The sequence below is a fragment of the Arachis ipaensis genome, chromosome B02 (genome assembly GCF_000816755.2).
Source record: "Arachis ipaensis cultivar K30076 chromosome B02, Araip1.1, whole genome shotgun sequence".
NCBI lineage: Eukaryota > Viridiplantae > Streptophyta > Magnoliopsida > Fabales > Fabaceae > Arachis > Arachis ipaensis.
Window position 1 is genome coordinate 62,174,891 of NC_029786.2, and position 19,844 is coordinate 62,194,734.

General features: G+C 36.8%; 1 long non-coding RNA gene across 1 annotated transcript; it reads left to right on the forward strand.

The window, feature by feature from the left end:
* LOC110268863 lies at positions 402–4,172 on the forward strand. The gene is made up of 2 exons (XR_002357527.1): positions 402–701; positions 3,609–4,172. It is a non-coding gene; the product is annotated as an uncharacterized LOC110268863 (long non-coding RNA).

Here is a 19,844-nt window from a genome sequence, read left to right on the forward strand (position 1 = left end):
AGAAAATGTATTTACCAATTTAGAAAATACTAATTTATTTTTCGATCAAATGAATTATTTTATTGAATAACAAAAATTGTTATTGATTTTTCTTCACATTAATTAATACTCAACGGTGATGTTCTGGTAATATTACAAAAAAAATTTAATCAATATAATAGCTTTTGTAACGATACAAGTCCATAAGTTTGAAAATCTAAAAATCATGTTATAAAATATGATTTTTTTTTACTTCAAAAATAAATACGATACCAATAAATAAAATTTTTCCAAGTAAATTTTAACAAAGATAAATCTTCATAAGTATTGCTAGCAATGAGAAATTGTTTTGCTTAAAGACAAATACTGTTTTTTTAAATAGATTTTCTAATTCCGCAGATCGATGACTAATCCACTTCTCAATAAGCGGTTCTTGTTCCTCTTAAATTTGGTTTTCTGTGGTACTATTGTTCTTTATTTTCTCTTCTTCTTTCCCAATTGCTGGGTTCTTTCTTTCTCTGCTATAACTTTGAATAATGGGAACGGAGTAATGTGATCAAGGCTCTACTGTGGGTGAATTTCGGAGGCTCGGTTCAACAAAATTTCTACGGTAAATGCGAGGGGAATTGTTGGTGCTTTTGCAAAATCTGATTGTTTAGGATTTTAAAGAATGTATGAATCAACAATGGTGAGTGAAGAAACTTTATTATCTGCACGTTTCGGTAACATTTCGGTAATGGGGATGATTCCCCCCTTTTTGTTGTTGGTTCTCTTTATAAAGATGCCCCCCTTTTCTCTTTCCCATCTCCCGAAAATCTTTTGCATTTTGGTGCTTAACTTCGGAATCCATTGTAAAGATGACTTTTTTGTGCAAGAAAAGAAAAAGGGTTTACTTTTTTATTATGTTGTTACTTCTTGGTTATCGTGGGAATGAATTGGTTTTGGATAAGTTGGTTTTTCTGTTATTGAATTACAGACAATTGAGTTTTGCCATTTGATAGTTCTGGGATGCACTGTTTTCTCTCTTCTGGACTTTGACTTTTATTTCAATTCTACCTTGCATAATGTATGTTTGAGCCTTTTGGAAAAAGAATTTGTCGCAGAATGATATATGATTGACTTTTACAGCATGACAAACTTAGTTGCAGAATTTTTTCAATTCTTTTGCGATGATTTTTTTACTATGTGGATCATATAACATGTTGTCCCTTAAAAGGTTGTGTAATGATTTGTTGATGATAAAATTGTGTGATAATGTCCATGATGCTTATGATCCTAGAAAATTAAAATGTGTGGAAGGGTAATATAGTTGGCTTTTTCTGTCCAATTATATTGAAACGTAACCATATATGTGGCCCTATGAATTGTGATGAAGGATTTTAGTCCTTATGACCTGATAAAATCATTTTGATGAAGGATTTTAGTCCTTATGACGTGATAGAATTGGATAAGATGATATGCGTGGTCCTACAAAATTGAATTGTGGCAAAGTATCTTAGTCCCTATGACTCAAGAAAATCGGATACAATAATTTGTGATCCTATGAAATTGAAGTGTGATGAAAGATCATAGTCCCTATGACCCGAAAAACTCAGATATAATGATGTGTGGCCCTATGAAATTGAATTGTGGCAAAGGATCTTAGTCGCTATGACCCGACCCGAAAATATCGGATACAATGATGTGTGGCCCTATGAATTTGAATTGTGGTGAAGGATCTTAGTCCCTATGACCTGAGTTTATTGGATATGATGATATGATTGACCCTTATACTGCAAAATGATGTTATTTGGCTTTTTTTGACCCATGAATATTGAAGTTTGATAGTAAACCCTATGACCTTAAAATTTGGTGAAGGGTTTCTGGCTCCAAATGTGGTGAAGGATCTCGTGTCCAAAATACTATTTTTTATCTCTCTGATGTTTCTTGTTCATGCTTTGAAATTTATCAGAAAGAGTGAACAGTAAAATCTGATTTTTCTTACCACAAGTAGCTTTGCACAAGCTTTGAAAGATGAGATAATTATTTTGTTGAAAATGTTAGACAAACAAAAAATAATTGACTGACTGAATTTATTGTCAATTTGTGCTTTACAAAATTGTGTGCAAATCGTTTCTCTTATGGAATATATTCATGTCCAAAAAAGAAAAAGGTTTGCTTTCGATTATTGGTGTTATTTTTTTATTATCTTGGGGATGAGTTAGTTTTGGAAAGGTTGGTTTTTCTTCATTTCCCCAACTATTTTTCTGTTATTAAGGACAGTTGAGTTTTGCCATTTGATAGTTATAGGGATGGACTGTTTTCTCTATTATTTTTATGATTTGGATGCGACTCTGGACTTTGAATTTATTTTAATTCTACCTTGCACAATGTATGTTTGAGCGTTTGAGAAATGCATTTGTTGCAGAATGATATAGGACTGACTTTTACATCATGACAAACTTAGTTGTAGAATTGTTTCAATTCTTTTGCGACGATTTTTATTACTATATGGATCAAATAAGATGTCCCTTGAAAAAGTTGCGTAATGATTTGTTGATGGTAAAATTGTGTGATAATGTTGATGATGCTTATGATCCTAGAAAAATGAAATGTATGGAAGGGTAATTTAGTTGGCTTTTTCTGTCCAATCACATTGAAAAGTAATGACATATGTGACCCTATGATGAAGGATCTTAGTCCTTATGACCCGATAAAATTGTAATGATGATATATGTGGCCCTACGAGATTGGATTGTGACGAAGAGTAATATGTTTGTCCTATATGACTGCAAAATCAAATTGTGGCGATGTATGATATATCTGGCTTTTTCTATCCAACAATATTGAGATGTAATAATATATGTGGTCTTGTGAAATCGAATTGTGATGAAGGATATTAGTCCCTATGAGTCTATAAAATTGGATATGATGGTATGCTTGACACTTACTTTGTGAAATGATGTCATCTGTTAATTTTTACTCTAGAATATTGAAGTTTGATGGTATAATTGATGATATGAAGTTGAAATGGTGAAGGATCTCCTAGTTCCACAATAGAGTTTTCTTTCTCTATTAGCACAATATGAAATTTATCAAATCTGGTTTTTCTCATGCTTGAAATTTATTCGCACTGGAATCTGGTTTTTCTCAGGCAACATATATAGGCTGTTACTTGCTTTGAGAATTGAAAGATATCATAGATATGAGTGATTGAATTCATTGTTAATTTGTGTTCCACAAAAAAAGTATAGAACACATACTCTTTGAATTTGTCATTCTAATTCTCTATACTAATCTATTATAATATGTATGCTAATCTATGTTAATTAGTCTCATTTTGAGATTCTTCATCAATCTCAACTCAAGGGAGATGCGAGTTGGTAGAATACATGTTCACTGCAAGGAATTATGAGACCTCCCATGGGATGATCATATCCACTTCCCATGAGATAATCATATCCAAACTCTTCCTCAACTTCACTCAACTCTTAGAATGAAGCTTGGTTCAAATATGAAATGGGAATCACATAACGCTTTTGATTATCTCCGACATACACTGCAAGATAACCCTTTGGGACTTGTATGAATTTTGAAATTGCTTGCTTAGCTGAGAATAATGCCTTTCCCCATTTTTCTTGTGTATGTAGGGAATGGAAAGAGCAAGGGAAAGCTCTAGTGCTTAAGAAGAAGGTGTTCAAGTATTGATCTTTAGATTGCCAGGGAGTTGTGTTGTGTTGTTTTTGAAGGCAAGAGAAATGATTGTTGAAGGGAGTTAAAAGATGGGGTCATGCATATGAAATCACGTGATGCTGTTTTAGAGTCTCAAACAATGGCCAATAATAGATCATAGCCTCCTACATGTTAAGGTGTAACAGCCAACTAGTATATATATGTGAGATGAATTATTATGAAGTTGAAAGCTATAGATAAATGGACTTAGAGGCGTCTATGCAAACTAAGTCTAATGTTGCATCATGTTTCCCATAGTTTGAGAAGTTCCACATTATGTTGCCCTTGAAAGGTGAAGTTTATATAAATACTTTGTTTAACAAACCCATAGATAAGGTCCTGAATCTTGATCATCATTTATTGATTTCATTATCAGCACCTAAGACACATGTGAGATGTTACCAACTAATGGAAGAGATATACAGTACATTGCAAGAGCAAGAACTAGGTTTTACTTGTGCATTAATAAAGATTTCTATCAATACCATGTGATTTCTTGTGATCCCTTGTACATATTACGGTAGACCCCATCTTATCAAATATTATTTCTCAAGGAAGCCCTTAGTAACTATATGCAGTATATGTACTCAAACAAAAAGGAAGAATTCAGTTATGATAATCCAAATAGAGGTCTCACAATTCCATGCAGTGAGGATGCATTTCTAAACTTCAGTTCTCAATTTCTCCTTGGAGCTCAATTTTTGTAAGAGCCATTCAGTCATTCACTTGCTTATAATTTTGTTAGACTGATGATCTATATTCACTTGTTCAGTATATCATTTGAATAAGTTAAATTCATTAGAGAATTGAATATAACAATAGCAACAAGTGTTTTAAGTTGCAACAGTATCATGCCACAAGTTCATAACTACTTTCTCATTCAGAAAAAAACCTCTACAATTCCATAGGATTGAAAGCAAGATGGAAAGTCTCCACAAGACAAAGAATGAAGTGCCTTCTGTACAAATATCTCTCAACTAATTTATCTACATACTAATAGCATGATCTACATCTCATTCAAGCGAGAATCGATATTTAGAAACTCATCCTCACTGCACGGAATTGTGAGACCACCCATTGGATGATCGTATCCATATTCTTCAACTTGACTCAACAATTCTTGAAATAAAGGTTGGTTCAAGTATGATATCGGAATACAAACCGCCTCATGTTGTCTCCAACATAGACTGCAAGGTAGTCTTTTGGTACTTCAAGCCCCTTGGAAATTGTTTTCGCTGCCCTTCTAATACTTGGGATGCGCAAACCCATATTGTGTATTGATTTTTCAAAGAACTTGTATGAGAAATAAGTATTTCAGTTAGGATACTTGAGGATGCAAATGACTTGTGATGCTTTAGACCTCAAGAAATTTGGTATATATGGATGCTAAGGGAAAAGTAGGGAACCTTTATTATTTTTGAGGAGTGATAAGGGATCACATGGCATTGTCTTGGAGGTGTTTCTATGGATTGCTAAGTTGAGAAGGATTGCGTACCCTATTCTGATATAGTGGCTAACAAATTAACCTTTTGAAAGAAAAGATATATGCACAGCATAGGTGACACAAAAAATAAGTCCATGCATTAAAACATACTTAATTTATTAGTAGATATGCTTTAGACATCACACGTTTTCGTTTTCTTTTTCTCTCCCTTAGGTGAGTGTTTTTCGTTCGTTTCACGCGTGTGTTTTTTTATTTTTTGTGTCCCTTCGCTCATTTTGCACGTGTGTGTATGTTTTTTTGTGTTCTTCACTCGTTTCGCACGTGTGTGTTTTTCGCTTGTTTCGCACGTGTGTGTTTTTCGTTCGTTTTGCACTGCGCATTTTTTGCTCGTTTCGCACGTATGTGTGCTTTTTGCTCATTTCGTACGTGTGTGTATTTTTTTTGTGTTTTTTGTTCGTTTTGCACATGTATGTTTTTGGCTCGTTTAGCACGTGTGTGTTTTTTTATTAATTTTCGCTTGTTTCGCACGTGTATGTGTTTTTCTTCTCTATTTTTTCTGTGTTTTTCGCTCGTTTCACACATACATGTGTTTTTCGCTTGTTTTGTACGTGTGTGTTTTTTTGTTTTTATTATTTTTTTGTGTTTTTCGCTCGTTTCGCACATATGTAGGTTTTTTGCTCATTTTGCACGTGTGTGTTTTTTGCTCGTTTTGCACATGTGGGTGTTTTTTTTTATCATTTTGCACATGTGGGTGTATTTCGTTCCTTTCACACGTGTGTATATTTTTCACTCGTTTCTCACGTGCGTGTTTTTTTATTTATGTTTTTGTGTTTTCCGCTTGTTTCGCACGTGTTTTATTATTTTATTTTTTTATTTTTCTTGTGTTTTTCGCTCGTTTCACACGCGCGCGTGTGTATTTTTTTGGTGTTTTACGCTCGTTTCGCACCTATGTGTGTTTTTCGCTCATTTCACACGTGTATGTATATTTGCTTTTGTGTTTTTCGCTCGTTTCACACATGTGTGTTTTTTGCTCATTTCGTGCGCGTGTGTTTTTCTTTGTGCTTTTTCGCTCTTTTCGCATGTGTTCGTGTTTTTTGCTTGTTTCGCACGTGTGTGTGTTTTTCGCTCGTTTCACACGCATGTGTGTGTTTTTCTTGTGTTTTCTTGCTCGTTTTGCACGTATCAGTGTTTTTCGCTCGTTTCGCATGTGTGTGTTTTTTTTATGTTTTTCGCTCGTTTCACATGTGTTTTTTTTTTGTAATTTTTGCTCCTTTTGCACGTGTGTGTGTTTTTCGCTCGTTTCGCACATGTGTGTATTTTTCGCTTGTTTCGCTCGTTTCGGACGTGTGTGTGTTTTTCGCTCATTTCACACATGTGGGTGTTTTTTTATCGTTTCGCATGTGTGTTTTATTTATTTTTTTATTTTTTCCTGTTTTTCGCTGGTTTCGCGCGTATGCGAAAAAATAAAAAATAAAAAATGCACACATGCGAAATGAGCGAAAAACACAAAAACACACACACGTGCGAAACGAGCGAAAAACACCAAAAAAATAAATTAAAAAAACACACGTGAGAAACGAGCGAAAAATACAAAAAAAAAAAGCACACACGTGCAAAACGAGTGAAAAAACACAACAAAAGAATAAAAAAAGACATACACGCGTGCGAAACGAGCGAAAAAACCCGCACGTGCAAAAAAGAGCGAAAAACACAAATTAAAAACCGCACACAAAAATGAGCGAAAAACAAAAAAATGATAAAAACACACACGTGTGCGAAACGAGTGAAAAACACACGCGTGCAAAACGAGAGAAAAACTTGCACACGTGCAAAACCAGCAAAAGACACAAAAAAACACACATGTGCGAAACGATAAAAAACACACACACATGCGAAATGAGTGAAAAACCCGCATACATGCGAAATGAGCAAAAAACAAAAAAAATTTAAAAAACACACACGTGCAAAACGTACGAAAAATACACACATGTGTGAAACGAGCGGAAAATAAAAAAAAACATAGACACGTGCGAAACAATAAAAAAACACACGTGAAAAACTAGCGAAAAACACTCACAGGTGCGAAAGGAGCAAAAAATACAAAAAAATACACATACGTGCGAAACGAGCGAAAAACGCAAAAAAAAAATACACACGTGCGAAACGAGCGAAAAACACAAAAAAACAAACACACACTTGAGAAATGAGTGGAAAACCCGCACACGTGCGAAACGAGTTTTTAGCAAAAAACACATACACGTGTGAAAGGAACGAAAAATACGCACACGTGCGAAAGAGCGAAAAACACAAATAAAAACACACGTGCGAAACCAGCAAAAAACACACACGTGCAAACATGCAAAAAATACGTGCATGTGCGAAATGAGTGAAAAAACACCATAAAAGAAGAAAAAAAAATACACAAACACACGTGCAAAACCAACGAAAAACATCCACACATGCAAAACGAGGGAAAAACATAACAAAAAACACCACACACACGCGTGCAAAATGAGTGTAAATACGCACACATGCGAAACGAGCGAAAAATACGCACCCGTGCGAAACGAGTGAAAAACACGCACATGTGCGAAACGAGTGAAAAATACGCAGACGTGCGAAACCAGCGTAAACACAAAAAAATAAATAAAAAAACACACGCACGAAATGAAAAAAAAACCACATGTGTCAAACGAGCGAAAAACACACACGTGCGAGATGAGTGAAAAATACACATATGTGCGAAACGAGCGAAAAATACAAAAAATAATAATAAAATAAAAAATACACGTACAAAAAAGTGAAAAATACAAAAAAACCACACATACGCGAGGAACGAGCGAAAAACATAAAAAAATAAATAAAAAAATACACACGTGCTAAACGAGCTACAAACACTCACACGTGCGAAACGAGTAAAAAACACAAAAAAATACACACATGTGCGAAACGAGCAAAAAACACACACGTACGAAACGAGAAAACACACACACACACACATGAAAATGGCGAAAAAAACAAAAAAAAGCGCGCACACACACATATACACGTGCGAAACGAGTGAAAAATTTAAAAAAAAAAAACCACACACACGTGCAAAATGAGCGAAAAACACACATACGTGCGAAACGAGCAGAAAATACAAAAAACACACACGTGTGAAACGAGCAAAAAAACGCACATGTACGAAACAAGCGAAAAACACGCACACATGCGACATGAGCGAAAAACACACATACGTGCGACACGTGGAAAAAACACAAAAAAAAATAAAAAAATATAAAAAAAGCACACGCGTGAGAAACCAGCAAAAAACACACACGTGCGAAACGAGAGAAAAACACAAAAAAACACACAGACGTGCGATACGAACGAAAAACAAAAAAAATAAATAAAAAACAAAAACACACGTGAAAAACGAGCGAAAAACACAAAAAAAGCACACATTTACAAACGAGCGAAAAACACACACACGTGCAAAACGAGGGAAAAAACACAATAAAAGAATAAAAAAGACACACACACACACACGTGCAAAACGAGCAAAAAAACCCACACGTGCAAAAAGAGCGAAACACACAAAAAAACCACACACTCCCATGCAAAACGAGCAAAAACACGCACACGTGCGAAACGAACGAAAAACGCAAAAATGATAAAACCCACCCACGCGTGCGAAACGAGCAAAAAACACACACGTGCGAAATGAGAGAAAAACACAATAAAAGAAAAAAAACACACACACACGTGCGAAACGAGAAAAAAAATCCACACGTGCAAAAAGAGCGAAACACACAAAAAACCACACACTCCCATGAAAAACGAGCAAAAATACGCACACGTGCGAAACGAGCGAAAAACACAAAAATGATTAAACACGCCCACGCGTGCGAAACGAGCGAAAAAACACACGTGCGAAATGAGAGAAAAATACGCACACGTGCAAAACCAGTGAAAAACACAAGAAAAAAATGCACGTGCGAAACGATAAAAAACACACACATGTGCGAAATGAGCGAAAAACACACGAGCAAAAAACACGCATACGTGCAAAACGAGCGAAAAACACAAAAAAAAATAAAAAATACACACACGTGCAAAATGAGCGAAAAACACACACATGTGTGAATTGAGTGAAAAATACAAAAAAAACACACACGTGCGAAACACTAAAAAAACACACACGTGCAAAACTATCAAAAAACACACAAGTGCGAAAACGAGCGAAAAACACAAAAAAAACACACACGTGCGAAACGAGCAAAAAAGACAAAAATAAATAAAAAAATCAAACACACGTGACAAACGAGCGAAAAATACGAACACGTGTAAAAAGAGCGAAAAAGCACAAAGAAAAGCACCCTTACACATGTGCGAAACGAACGAAAAATAGCCATGTCTGAAATGAACGAAAAACACAAATACACACACACGCGTGTGAAACGTGCGAAAAACGCGCATACGCGCGAAACTAGCGAAAAACACAAAAAATAAAAAAACACACATGCAAAACGATAAAAAACACCCAGATGTGCGAAACGAGCGAAAAACACACACATGTGCGAAACAAGCGAAAAATACACACACGTGCGAAAGAAGCGAAAAACACACACGTGCAAAACGAGCAAAAAATACAAAAAAATACACACACAAGCGAAACGAGAAAAAACATAAAAAAAAAATAAAAAACACACACGTGCAAAATGAGCGAAAAACACTCATACGTGCAAAACGAGCAAGGAAACACATGAAAAACACACACACATACGTCTAAAAAGAGCGAAAAATACACACACGTCCACGTGCAGAACGAGCAAGAAACACGAACACGTGTGAATAGAGTGGAAAAGCACAAAGAAAAATACACACACACGTGCGAAACGAGTGAAAAACATACATGTCCAAAAGGGGTGAAACATACAAAAAAATACACACGCACGCATGGTAAACGAGCGAAAAACACAAAAAAACACACAATGTGCGAAACGATCGAAAAACACGTACACGTGCGAAAAGAGCGAAAAACACAAATAAAAACACACACGTGCGAACGAGAAAAAAACACACACATGTGCAAAATGAAGAAAAAATATAGGGATGTGCAAAACAGGCAAAAAAATACACTAAAAGAATAAAAAAACACACGCACACACATGCGAAACGAGCGAAAAATATGCACACGTGCGAAAAGAGCGAAAAACACAAATAAAAACACACACACACGTGCAAAACAAACGAAAAAATACAATAAAAGAAAACACACGCGTGCGAAACGAGTGAAAAACACAAAAAACCACGCGCGCGTGTGTGAAACGATTGAAAAACACGCACACGTGCGAAATCAGCGAAAAAACAAAAAAATAAAAAAATAAAAAAAACACATCTGCGAAACGATAAAAAACACCCACATATGCGAAACGAGCGAAAAACACACACGTGCCAAATGAGTGAAAAACACGCATATGTGCGAAACGAGCGAAAAATTTGTTGCTTGTTTCGCTCGTTTCGCACGTGTGTGTTTTTTATTTATTTTCTATATATTTGTTGCTTGTTTCGCAAGTGTGTGTGATTTTTTTCTATTTTTCACTCGTTTCGCACGTGTGTGTGCTTTTCGCTCGCTCGTTTCACACACGTGTGGGTGTGTTTTTTCATTTTTATGTTTTTCGCTCGTTTCGCACATGTGTGTGTTTATTATCGTTCTCTTATGTCTGTGCTTTTTTTTATTTTTTTTGCTTTTCGATGGTTTCGCACATGTGTGTGTTTTTCGCTTTTTTCGCACGTGTGTGTTTTTCGCTCGTTTCGCACACGTGTGGGTGTGTTTTTTCATTTTTATATTTTTCGCTCGTTTCGCACGTGTGCGTGTTTTTCGTTCGTTTCTCACGGACGTGTGTGTTTTTTTTTATTTTTCGCTCGTTTTGCTCTTGTGTGTGTTTTTCGCTAGTTCCGCTTGTGTGGTTGTTTTTTTGTGATTTTTGCTCTTTTTGCATGTGTGCGAGTTTTTCGTTCGTTTCTCACGTGTGTATTTTTCGCTCATTTCGCACGTGTGTGTGCATTTTTTGTTTTTTTCACTCATTTCACCTGTGCGCATTTTTTCGCTCGTTTCACACTTGTTTATTTATTTATTTATTTTTTCGTGTTTTTTGCTCGTTTCAGACGCGTGTGTGTGTTTTTCACTCGTTTCGTATGTGTGTGTTTTTTAATTTTAATTTTTTTGTGTTTTCCATTCATGTTGTACGTATGCGTGTTTTTCGCTCATTTAGTACGTGTGTGTTTTTTGCTCGTTTCGCACGTGTGTATTTTTCGCTCATTTCGCATGTGTGCGTGTTTTTCGCTCGTTTCGCATGAATGTATGTTTTTCGCACGTTTTGCACGTGTGTGATTTTTTTGTGTGTTTTTCACTCATTTCTCACGTGTATGTGTGTGTGTATTTTTTTTTGTTTTTCGTAAGTTTCACACTTGTGTGTTTTTCGCTCGTTTCGCATCTGTGTGTGTTTTTCGCTCGTTTCACACGTTTGTGTGTGTGTTTTTAAATTTTTCTTTTGTTTTTTGCTAGGTTTGTACGTATGTGTATTGTTCGCTCATTTAGCACGTGTGCGTGTTTTTTGCTCTTTTTGCACGTGTGTGCGGTTTTTTTTATGTTTTTCGCTTGTTTTTCACGTGTAGGTGTGTGTGTTTGTGTTTTTTCACAAGTTTCACACGTGTGTTTGTTTTGCTCGTTTTGCACGTATTTGTCTGTGTGTGTGTTTTTTGTGTTTTTAGCTCGTTTCGCACGTGTGCATATTTTTCACTCGTTTTGCACTTATGTGTGTTTGTCGCTCGTTTTGCACGTGTGTGTAGTTTTTTTTTATTTTTCGCTCGTTTCGAACGTGTGTGTGTTTTTCGCTAGTTTCGCACCCGTGTCTGTGTGTTTTTCGCTCTTTTTGCACGTGTGTGTGTTTTTCGCTCGTTTCGCACGCGTGTGCGTTTTTTTCCTCATTTCGGACGTATGTGTGTGTCTTTTTTCATTTTTTTCATCTTTTTTTATGTTTTCGCTCGTTCTGCATGTATGCATGTTTTTCGCTCATTTCGCACGCCTGTGTGTATTTTTCGTTCATTTCGCTCATGTGTATTTTTTATCGTTTCGCACGTATGTGTTTTTTTTGTGTTTTTCGATGGTTTCACACATGTGCTTGTTTTTTGTTCATTTCGCATGTGTGTGTTTTTCGCTTGTTTTGCACGTGTGTTTTTCGCTCGTTTCGCACGTGTGTGTTTTTCGCTAGTTTCGCTCACGCGCGTGTGTTTTTCATTTTTGCATTTTTCGTTTGTTTCGCACGTGTGTGTATTTTTTGCTTGTCTCGCACTTGTGTGCGCGTTTTTTTGTGTTTTTCACTCATTATGCCGTGTGCGTGTTTTTTGCTCGTTTCACACTTGTGTGTGTTTTTTTATTTATTTTTTTGTATTTTTCGCTCGTTTCACACGTGTGTGTGTCTTTCACTCATTTCGCATATGTGTGTTTTTTAATTTTTAATTTTTTGTGTTTTTCGCTCGTTTTGTACGTATGCGTGTTTTTCGCTCCTTTAGCACGTGTGTGTCTTTCGCTCGTTTCGCACGTGTGTATTTTTCGCTCGTTTCGCACGTGTGCGTGTTTTTTGCTCGTTTCGCATAAATGTATGTTTTTCGCTCGTTTCGCACGTGTGTGTGATTTTTTTGTGTTTTTCGCAAGTTTCACACTTGTGTGTTTTTCGCTCGTTTCGCATGTGTATTTTTTTCTCGTTTCGCACGTGTGTGTTTTTAAATTTTTTTTCTTTTTTGCTCGTTTTGTACGTATGCGTGTTTTTGCTCATTTAGCACGTGTGCGTGTTTTTCGCTTGTTTTGCATGTATGTGAGTTTTTTGCTTGTTTTGTACGTGTGTGTGATTTTTTGTGTTTTTCGCTTGTTTCTCACGTGTAGGTGTGTGTGTGTTTGTGTTTTTTCGCTAATTCATACGTGTGTTTGTTTTGCTCGTTTTGCACATGTTTGTGTGTGTGTGTGTTTTTTTTTTTGTGTTTTTCGCTCGTTTCGCACGTCTGCGTATTTTTCGCTCGCTTTGCACTTATGTGTGTTTTACGCTCGTTTCGCACGTGTGTGTTTTTCGCTCGTTTCACACCCGTGTCTGTGTGTTATTCTTTATGTTTTCGCTCTTTTTGCACGTGTGCGTGTTTTTCGCTCGTTTCGAACGCGTGTGTTTTTTTCTCATTTCGCACGTATGTGTGTGTTTTTTTCATTTTTTTCATCTTTTTTGTGTTTTCGCTCGTTCTGCACGTATGCATGTTTTTCGCTCATTTCGTACGCCTGTGTGTGTTTTTCGCTCATGTGTGTTTTTTATCGTTTCGCATGTGTGTTTTTTTGTGTTTTTCGATGGTTTCACACATGTGCTTGTTTTTCGATCGTTTCGCACGTGTGTGTTTTTCGCTCGCTTTGCACATGTGTATTTTTCGCTCGCTTTGCACATATGTGTTTTTCATTTTTGTGTTTTTCGTTTGTTTTGCACGTGTGTGTATTTTTTGCCCGTCTCGCACGTGTGTATGCATTTTTTTTCCACTCATTTCGCCCATGCGTATTTTTCGCTCGTTTCACACTTGTGTGTTTGTTTATTTATTTATTTATTTGTGTTTTTTGCTCGTTTCACACGTGTGTCTTTTTCACTTGTTTCGCATGTGTGTGTTTTTTAATTTTTAATTTTTTTATTTTTCGCTCGTTTCGCACGTGCGTGTTTTTTGCTCGTTTCGCACGTGTGTGTGTGTTTTTCGTTGGTTTCACATGAATGAATGTTTTTCACTTTTTTCGCACGTGTGTGTGGTTTTTTTTTGTTTTTCGCTCATTTCTCACGTGTATGTATGTGTGTATGTTTTTTTGTTTTTCGCTAGTTTTTCACGTGTGTTTTTTTTGCTCGTTTCGCACGTGTGTGTTTTTCGCTCGTTTCGCAAGTGTGTGTTTTTTTTCTTTTCTGTGTTTTTCGCTCGTTTCGTACGTGTGTGCTTTTTTCTTATTTTTTTGTTTATCGCTGGTTTCGCACATATGCGTGTTTTTTGCTCGTTTCGCATGGGGTGTGTGGTTTTTTTTTGTTTTTCGCTCGTTTCGCGCATGTGTGTGTTTTTCGCACGTTTCTCACCTATGTGTTTTTTAATTTATTTTTGTTATCTTTTTCGCTCATTTCGCACGTGTGTATGTTTTTTTTATTTGTATTTTTCGCTCGTTTTGCACGTGTGTGTGTGTTTTTTGCTCGTTTCGCATGTGTGTGCATGTGTGTGTTTTTTATTTTTTTGTGTTTTTCCCTCGTTTCGCGCGTATGTGTTTTTCGCTCGTTTCGCACATGTGTGTGTTTTTTATCGTTTCGCACGTGTGTGCTTTTTTTTTTGCTTTTCGCTGCTTTAGCACATGTGCGTGTTTTTTGCTTGTTTCACACGTGTGTGTATTTTTCGCTCGTTTCACACACGTGTGGATGTGTTTTTTCATGTTTTTCGCTCGTTTCGCACGTGTGCATGTTTTTTGCTCGTTTCTCACGGGGTGTGTGGTTTTCTTTTATTTTTCGTTCGTTTTGCTCTTGTGTGTGGTTTTTGCTAGTTCCGCACGTCTGGGTGTTTTTTTGTGATTTTTGCTCTTTTTGCACGTGTGCGAGTTTTTCGTTCTTCGCACGCGTGTATTTTTTGCTCGTTTCGCACGTGTGTGCGTTTTTTTGTGTTTTTCACTCATTTCGCCCATGCGCATTTTTCGCTCGTTTCACACTTGTACGTGTGCGTGTTTTTCGCTCTTTTCGCATGTATGTGAGTTTTTCGCTCGTTTTGAACATGTGTGTGGTTTTTTTTTTTTGTGTTTTTCGCTTGTTTCTCACGTGTAGGTGGGTGTGTTTGTGTTTTTTCGCTAGTTTCACACGTGTGTTTGTTTTGCTCGTTTTGCACGTGTCTGTGTGTGTGTTTTTTTGTGTTTTTCTTTCGTTTCGCACGTGTGCGCATTTTTCGCTCATTCTGCACTTATGTGTGTTTGTCGCTCGTTTCGCACGTGTGTAATTTTTTTTGTTTTTCGCATGTTTTGCACGTGTGTGTTTTTCGCTCGTTTCGCATCCGTGTCTGTGTATTATTCTTTGTGTTTTTCGCTCATCTTGCACGTGTGCGTGTTTTTCGCTCATTTCGCACGTGTATGTGTTTTTTGCTCATTTCGCACGTATGTGTGTGTTTTTTTATTTTTTAATCTTTTTTGTGTTTTCGCTCGTTCTGTACGTATGCATGTTTTTCGCTCGTTTCGCTCCTGTGGGTAATTTTTATCGTTTCGCACGTGTGTTTTTTTGTGTTTTTCGCTCGTTTCGCAAATGTGCTTGTTTTTTGTTCGTTTCGCCCGTATGTGTTTTTCGCTCGTTTTGCACGTTTGTGTTTCTCGTTCGTTTCGCACGTGTGAATTTTTCGCTCATTTCGCACGTGCACGTGTTTGTTTTTCATTTTTGTGTTTTTTGTTTGTTTCGCACGCGTGTGTATTTTTCACTCGTTTCGCACGTGTGTGCGCGTTTTTTTGTGTTTTTTGCTCATTACGCCGTGTGCGTGTTTTTCGCTCGTTTCACACTTGTGTGTTTGTTTTTTATTTATTTTCTTGTGTTTTTTGCTCGTTTCATAGGTGTGGGTGTGTGTGTGGGTGTGTTTTTTGCATTTTTCGCTCGTTTCGCACGTGTGTGTTATTTTTTATTTTTTTGGTGTTTTTCCCTCGTTTCGCACGTATGCGTGTTTTTTGCTCATTTCGCACACGTGTGTGTTTTTTGCTCGTTTCGCACCTGTGTGTTTGTCTTTTTTTGTGTTTTTCACTCATTTCGCCTGTGCGCATTTTTCGCTCGTTTTACACTTGTGTGTTTGTTTATTTATTTGTATTTTTTGCTCGTTTCATATGTGTGTGTGTTTTTCACTTGTTTCGCATGTGTGTATTTTTTAATTTTTAATTTTTTTTGCTCGTTTCGCACGTGGGTGTTTTTCGCTCATTTCGCACGTGTGCGTGTTTTTCGTTGGTTTCGCATGAATATATGTTTTTCGCTCGTTTCCCACGTGTGTGTGGTTTTCTTTTTGTGTTTTTCGCTCGTTTCTCACGTGTATATGTGTGTGTGTTTTTTGTGTTTTTCGCTAGTTTTCCACGTTTGTGTTTCTCGCTCATTTTGCACGTATGTGTGTGTATTTTTTGCGTTTTTCGCTCGTTTCGCACGTGTGTGTTTTTCGCTCGTTTCACACGTGTGTGTGTGTGTGTTTTTATTCTTTTTTGTGTTTTTTGCTCGTTTCGCACATGTGTGTGTTTTTTATCGTTTCGCACGTGTGCTTTTTTTTTGTTTATTGCTGGTTTCACACATTTGCGTGTTTTTTGCTCGTTTCGCACGAGGTGTGTAATTTTTTTTGTGTTTTTCGCTCGTTTCGTGCGATTGTGTGTTTTTCGCACGTTTCTTACGTGTGTTTTTTAATTCATTTTTGTTATCTTTTTCGCTCGTTTCGCACGTGTGTATGTATTTTTTATTTGTATTTTTCTCTCGTTTCGCACGTTTGTGTGTGTTTTTTGCTCGTTTTGCACGTGCATTTTTTTCGCTCGTTTCGCATCCGTGTCTGTGTGTTATTCTTTGTGATTTTCGCTCTTCTCGCACGTGTTCGTGTTTTTTGCTCATTTCGCACGTGCGTGCTTTTTGCTCATTTCGCACGTATGTTTGTGTTTTTATATTTTTTTAATCTTTTTTGTGTTTTTGCTCGTTCTGTACGTATGCATGTTTTTCGCTCGTTTCGCTCCTGTGGGTAATTTTTATCGTTTCGCACGTGTGTGTTTTTTTGTGTTTTTCGCTGGTTTCACAAATGTGCTTGTTTTTTGTTCGTTTCGCCCGTATGTGTTTTTCGCTCGTTTTGCACGTGTGTGTTTTTCGCTCGTTTCGCACGTGTGTGTTTTTCGCTCGTTTGCACGTGCGCGTGTGTGCTTTTCATTTTTGTGTTTTTTGTTTGTTTCGCACGCGTGTGTATTTTTCGCTTGTTTCGCACGTATGTGCGCGTTTTTTTGTGTTTTTCGCTCATTACGCCGTGTGCGTGTTTTTCGCTCGTTTCACACTTGTGTGTTTGTTTTTTTATTTATTTTTTTGTGTTTTTCGCTCGTTTCATAGGTGTGGGTGTGTGTGTATGTTTTTTACATTTTTCGCACGTTTCGCACGTGTGTGTTATTTTTTATTTTTTGGTGTTTTTCCCTCGTTTCGCACGTATGCATGTTTTTTGCTCATTTTGCACATGTGTGTGTTTTTCGCTCGTTTTGCACGTGTATGTTTTTCTTTTTTTTGTGTTTTTCACTCATCTCGCCTGTGCGTATTTTTCGCTCGTTTTACACTTGTGTGTTTGTTTGTTTATTTATTTATTTGTATTTTCTGCTCGTTTCACATGTGTGTTTGTTTTTCACTTGTTTCGCATGTGTGTATTTTTTAATTTTTTGCTCGTTTCGTACGTGCGTGTTTTTCGCTCATTTCGCACGTGTGCGTATTTTTTTTGGTTTCGCATAAATGTATAATGTATGTTTTTGGCTCGTTTTGCACGTGTGTGTGGTTTTTTTTTGTGTTTTTCGCTGGTTTCTCACGTGTATGTGTGTGTGTTTTTCTGTGTTTTTCGCTAGTTTCCCACGTTTGTGTTTCTCACTCATTTTGCACGTATGTGTGTATTTTTTGTGTTTTTCGCTCGTTTCGCACGTGTGTGTTTTTCGCTCGTTTCGCAAGTGTGTGTGTGTGTGTGTTTTTATTCTTTTTTGTGTTTTTCGCTCGTTTTGCACATGTGTGTGTTTTTTAACGTTTCGCACATGTGTGCTTTTTTTTATTTTTTTGTTTAACGCTGGTTTCGCACATGTGCGTATTTTTCGCTCGTTTCGCACTGGTGTGTGTTTTTTCATTTTTGTGTTTTTCACTCGTTTCGCACGAGGTGTGTGATTTTTTTGTGTTTTTCACTCGTTTCGCGCGTGTGTGTTTTTCGCACGTTTCTTATGTGTGTTTTTTTAATTCATTTTTGTTATCTTTTTTGCTCGTTTCACACGTGTGTATGTGTTTTTTATTTGTATTTTTCTCTCGTTTCGCACGTTTGTGTGTGCTTTTCGCTCGTTTCGCATGTGTGTGTATATGTTTGTTTTTTATTTTTTTGTGTTTTTCGCTCGTTTCGGACGTATGCGTGTTTTTCGCTCGTTTCGCACATGTGTGTGTTTTTTATCGTTTCACACGTGTGTGCTTTTTTTATTTTTTTCTTTTCACTGGTTTCGCACATGTGCGTATTTTTCGCTCGTTTCGGACGTGTGTGTTTTTCGCTAGTTTCGCACACGTGTGGGTGTGTTTTTTCATTTTTATGTTTTTCGCTCGTTTCTCACGGGGGTGTGCGTGTTTTTTCCGCTCGTTTTGCACTTGTGTGTGTTTTTCGCTAGTTTCGCACGTGTGGGTGTTTTTTTGTGATTTTTGCTCTTTTTGCATGTGTGGGAGTTTTTCGTTCGTTTCACACATGTGTATTTTTCGTTCGTTTCGCACATGTGTGCTTTTTTTGTGTTTTTCACTCATTTCACCCGTGCGCATTTTTCGCTCGTTTCACACTTGTGTATTTGTTTATTTATTTATTTTGTGTTTTTCGCTTGTTGCACACGTGTGTGTGTTTTTCACTCGTTTCGCATGTGTGGATTTTTTAATTTTTATTTTTTTGTGTTTTTTGCTCGTTTCATACGTATCCGTGTTTTTCGCTCATTTAGCATGTGTGTGTTTTTTGCTCGTTTCCCACGTGTGTATTTTTTGCTCGTGCACGTGTGTGTGTTTTTGCTCGTTTCGCATGAATGTATGTTTTTCGCTCGTTTCGAACGTGTGTAGTTTTTTTGTGTTTTTCGCAAGTTTCACACTTGTGTGTTTTTCGCTCGTTTCGCATGTGTGTGTGTTTTTCACTCGTTTGGCACGTGTATGTTTTTTAATTTTTTTATTTTCGCTCGTTTTGTTCGTATGCGTATTTGTTGCTCATTTAGGACGTGTGCGTGTTTTTCGCTCGTTTCGCATGTATGTGAGTTTTTCGCTCTATTTGCACATGTGTGTTTTTTTTGTGTTTTTCGCTTGTTTCTTATGTGTAGGTGTGTGTACTTGTGTTTTTTCGCTAGTTTCACACGTGTGTTTGTTTTGCTCGTCTTGCACATGTTTGTGTGTGTGTGTGTTTTTTTTTGTTTTTTTCGGTCGTTTCGCACGTGTGCGTGTTTTTCGCTCGTTTTGCACTTATGTGTGTTTGTCGCTTGTTTCGCACGTGTGTAATTTTTTTTTGTTTTTCGCTCGTTTCGCACGTGCGTGTTTTTCGCTCATTTCGCACGTGTGGGTATTTTTTTTGTGATTTTTGCTCTTTTAGCATGTGTGCGAGTTTTTCGTTCGTTTCGCACATGTGTATTTTTTGTTCGTTTCGCACGTGTGTGCATTTTTTTGTGTTTTTCAATCATTTCACCCATGCGCATTTTTCGCTCGTTTCACACTTGTGTGTTTGTTTATTTATTTATTTTGTATTTTTCGCTCGTTGCACACGTGTGTGTGTTTTTCACTCGTTTCGCATGTGTGTGTTTTTTAATTTTTATTTTTTTTGTGTTTTTTGCTCGTTTCGTACGTATGCGTGTTTTTCGCTCATTTAGCACGTGTGTGTGTGTTTTTAGCTCGTTTTTCATGTGTGTATTTTTTGCTCGTTTCGCACGTGTGTATGTTTTTCGCTC